General features: G+C 38.3%; 1 non-coding gene across 1 annotated transcript; it reads right to left on the reverse strand.

Annotated features, from left to right (window-relative positions):
* Positions 1 to 3,222: 3,222 nt before the first annotated feature.
* Positions 3,223 to 3,294, reverse strand: TRNAC-ACA. The gene has a single exon. It is a non-coding gene; the product is annotated as a tRNA-Cys (tRNA).
* Between the last annotated feature and the right edge of the window lie 1,101 nt (positions 3,295 to 4,395).

The raw sequence follows: 4,395 nt of genomic DNA on the forward strand, positions 1-4,395 counted from the left end.
GCAGTCCAAGGGACTCTCAAGAGTCTTCTCCAACACCACAGTTCAAAAGCATCAATTCTTCAGCGCTCAGCTTTCTTCACAGTCCAACTCTCACATCCATACATGACCACTGGAAAAACCATAGCCTTGACCAGACAGACCTTTGCTGGCAACGTAATGTCTCTGCTTCTTAATATGCTATCTAGGTTGGTCATAACTTTCCTTCCAAGGAGTAAGCCTCTTTTAATTTCATGGCTGCAGTCACCATCTGCAGTGATTTTGGAGCCCACAAAATTAAAGTCTGACACTGTTTCCACTGTCTCCCCATCTATTTCCCATGAGGTGATGGGACCAGATGCCATGATCTTAGTTTTCTGAATGTTAAGCTTTAAGCCAACCTTTTCACTCTCCTCTTTCACTTTCATCAAGAGGCTTTTTAGTTCATCTTCACTCTCTGCTATAAGGGTGGTGTCATCTGCATATCTGAGGTTATTGATATTTCTTCCAGCAATCTTGATTTCAGCTTGTGCTTCTTCCAGCCCAGTGTTTCTCATGATGTACTCTGCATAGAAGTTAAATAAGCAGGGTGACAATATACAGCCTTGATATACTCCTTTTCCTATTTGGAACCAGTCTGTTGTTCCATGCCCAGTTCTAACTGTTGCTTCCTGACCTGGAAACAGGTTTCTCAAGAGGCAAGTCAGGTGGTCTGGTATTCCCATCTCTTTCAGAATTTTCCACAGTTTATTGTGATCCACGCAGTTGAAGGCTTTGGTGTAGTCAATAAAGCAGAAATAGATGTTTTTCTGGAACTCTCTTGCTTTTTTGATGATCCAGCGGATATTGGCAATTTGATCTCTGGTTCCTCTGCCTTTTCTAAAACCAACTTGAACATCTGGAAGTTCATGGTTCACATATTGCTGAAGCCTGGCTTGGAGAATTTTGAGCATTACTTTACTAGCATGTGAGATGAGTGCAATTGTGTGGTAGTTTGTACATTCTTTGGGATTGCCTTTCTTAGGGATTGGAATGAAGACTGACCTTTTCCAGTCCTGTGGCCACTGCTGAGTTTTCCAAATTTGCTGGCATATTGAGTGCAGCACTTTCACGGCATCAGCTTTCAGGATTTGAAATAGCTCAACTGGAATTCCATCACCTCCACTAGCTTTGTTCGTAGTGATGCTTTCTAAGGCCCACCTGACTTCACATTCCAGATGTCTGGCTCTAGGTGAGTGATCACACTATTGTGTTTTTCTACCTTCTATCTATTTTCTCTCTTTTATTTATCTATGTGTAATTGTTAATAAACCTAGTATATAAATTAAAAATATTTTGAAGAATCATCCAAAATATTATACATTAAAAAATGTTTAAGGAATTATATATTAGGAGTGATCCTTTGGGCTCTAGATAGTATTGAGTTATTTTCTATTATTATGCAATTATAATTAATATATTGGTATACTATGGGCTTCCCTGGTGGCTCAGATGATAAAGAATCTACCTGCAGTTTAGGAAGCCTGGATTTGATCCCTGGGTTGGGAAGATCCCCTGGAGGAGGGCATGGCAACTCACTCCAGTATTCTTGCCCAAAGACAGAGGAGCCTGGTGGGTTACAATTCAAGGGGTCACAAAGAGTCAGACATGACTGAGCAATTCAAAACACATACTGATGAAACGTTCACATGGACTATATACTACATGTGTTAGTGTGGAACTTCCACCACACCAAGTTTCTGTTCTACTTCCTTGTTATTATTATAATTAAAAGTATATTTTGCAGTTTTAGTATATAGCTAACTATTTTCTTCTCAAAGTTATATATAGCATGAATTAAGTCATTAGTAAATCATAGTTAACAATTTAACATTTACCCATTGTAATTTATTTCCGCCTGCAGTTCAGTTTTAACTTCTACTGCTTATTTCACTTATAAACAAAACTCACTTTCTAAACTGAATTTTAGATTGTATCCCTCCAAGTCTCATATCTTATCTGAAATGCTCCTCCAGCCTTCTAAATGCTCATCTTTTTTCAAAGTATGTCAAGTTACTCTGTGATTCATGACATGAAAAGCAAAAAGAAAGTGAAGTGGATAATGGCAATCGTTAGAATGCTAGGAATTCATACAGAAATTTTGTTCTGTGGATACCTATATCTACCTTCTTATTTTGCAGATCTAAAAATTAGATATCAAATGACAATCTACATTCCCTAAGCCAATTTGTGACAGATGAATAAAGTACTAATACACACAACAAAATTAATGATTCTCAAACACTAAGGGAAAAAAAAAAAAAACAAGCTAGACCAAGAATTACAAACCATAGGACTCCATTCATATGGAATCCACATACTAAGATTTGGTAATAGAAAGCATAAAGCATTGGGTGGGGGTGGGGGGAATGTTCAGTTGAGTTCAGTTCAGTTACTCAGTCCTGTCTGACTCTTTGTGACCCCAAGGACTGCAGCACGCCAGGCTTCCCTGTCCATCACCAACTCCCTGGAGCTTGCTGAAACTCATGTCCACTGAGTTGGTGATACCACCCAACCATCCCATCTTCTGTCGTCCCTTTCTCCTCCTGCCTTCAACCTTTCCCAACATCAGGGTCTTTTCCAACGAGTCAGTTCTTCACGTCAGATGGCCAAAGTATTGGAGTTTCAGCTTCAGCATCAGTCCTTCCAATGAATATTCAGGACTGATTTTCTTTAAGATCAGTTTGATCTCTGCAGTCCAAGGGATTCTCAAGAGTCTTCTCCAACACCACAGTTAAAAAGCATCAATTCTTTGGCGCTCAGCTTTCTTTATAGTCCAACTCTCACATCCATACATGACTACTGGAAAAACCAAAGCTTTGACTGGACGGATCTTTGTCGCCAAGTTTTTTAATATGGCCATGCTTTTTAATATCCTGTCTAGGTTGGTCATAGCTTTTCTTCCAAGGAGCAAGTGTCTTTTAATTTCATGGCTGCAGTCACCATCTGCAGTGATTTAATCTTAATGGCCTTTTTAAAAGCTCTATCTCCAAATACACACTGGGGATTAGAATTTGAAACCAAGACTTTGAAGGGAGGTGGGGATCATAACTCATTCCGTAATAGGGGGATAGAATGAAAGAATGTAGCTCAGTCGTGTCCGACTCTTTGCAACCCCATGGACTGTAGCCTAACAGGATCCTCTGTCCATGGGATTCCCCAGGCAAGAATACTGGAGTGGGTTGCCATTTCCTTCTCCAGGGAATCTTCCCAACCTAGGGATCGAACCCAGGTCTCCTGCATTGTAGGCAGACGCTTTACCGTCTGAGCCACCAGGGAGGCATGTTCAATTTTCAATCTGCGTATAATTAATCACTTAAGAATTGTACATTTTATTTTCTGTTATTTAGACCTTAATTTTTTAAAAAAAGAATGCCATGGTGAAGAAATTTGAGATTTTTAGCTATATGATGGTATATTATTCATTTGAATAATTTTTCTATTTGTATTGTTTTCAGGATACACAGAAGCCTGGTCATATGCAAATAATAACAAATACTGTGGGATTCATATATACATTTTGTTTCTTTCAGAATTTTTTATCCATTAATGTTGATGGGCTACTCTTTGCTAGTCAGATTTTAAAGCATACTTTAAGTCTTAGAGGTTCCATGTGTTCACTGAATCACCCAGAATAATCTGGGGCAGTATAATTTTAAAATGTAATTTAAAAATATGAACTGGCCAAAATTTGCCTAGGACCCATACTGAAATCACTTATATGATCTATGAGCTTAGAGTCTGTATTCTATATGCATGAAATCAATTGCCTACAGAAGAAAATGGATGTATGAAATAGTAATAGGTTTGGAGGCTTACTTCTTCACCCCCATTAGCCACCCATGCACAGGGCATTTAGGAACAGTATATTTTGCTGTATTATTGCCAATTTTAATGAAGTGTTATAAAAGCTTCCTTTTTACAGTTACAGGAAGCTAATGATTCAGTAAATCCAGTAAATTTGCTGGAATGTTTTTTCCTCTTACAGAAAGCTGTTCAATAGTGACTATAGAGGCCCTTCATGCATTGCAATGAAAACCCCTGATCTGATTAATGGTCTTATCATGTAGGTTAGGAAAAATTTCATTTTATAACCGAGAGAATTTTCCATCAATACTTGAGAAAAAGTTGCTCATTATCCATTTTCAAGATACTTTAAATATTTCTAAGTGTTGATTATGCTGTTTTCTTCATCACAAATCCGATGATAGGAGGATATGGAGAACTTTCCCAGGAGTTATGTATGTGCTAATGAAAGGGCTAGAGATATTTCCTGTGCTAGTCTAGTGACCACTTTCCCTGGGAGAGTATCTCATCCAAACTTACAAACTGATCCAAACTTATATAACTGGTACTTCCAAACCTGCTCTTGATGGGAAA

Source organism: Cervus canadensis, chromosome 3 (genome assembly GCF_019320065.1).
Source record: "Cervus canadensis isolate Bull #8, Minnesota chromosome 3, ASM1932006v1, whole genome shotgun sequence".
In the NCBI taxonomy this organism is placed as follows: Eukaryota; Metazoa; Chordata; class Mammalia; order Artiodactyla; family Cervidae; genus Cervus; species Cervus canadensis.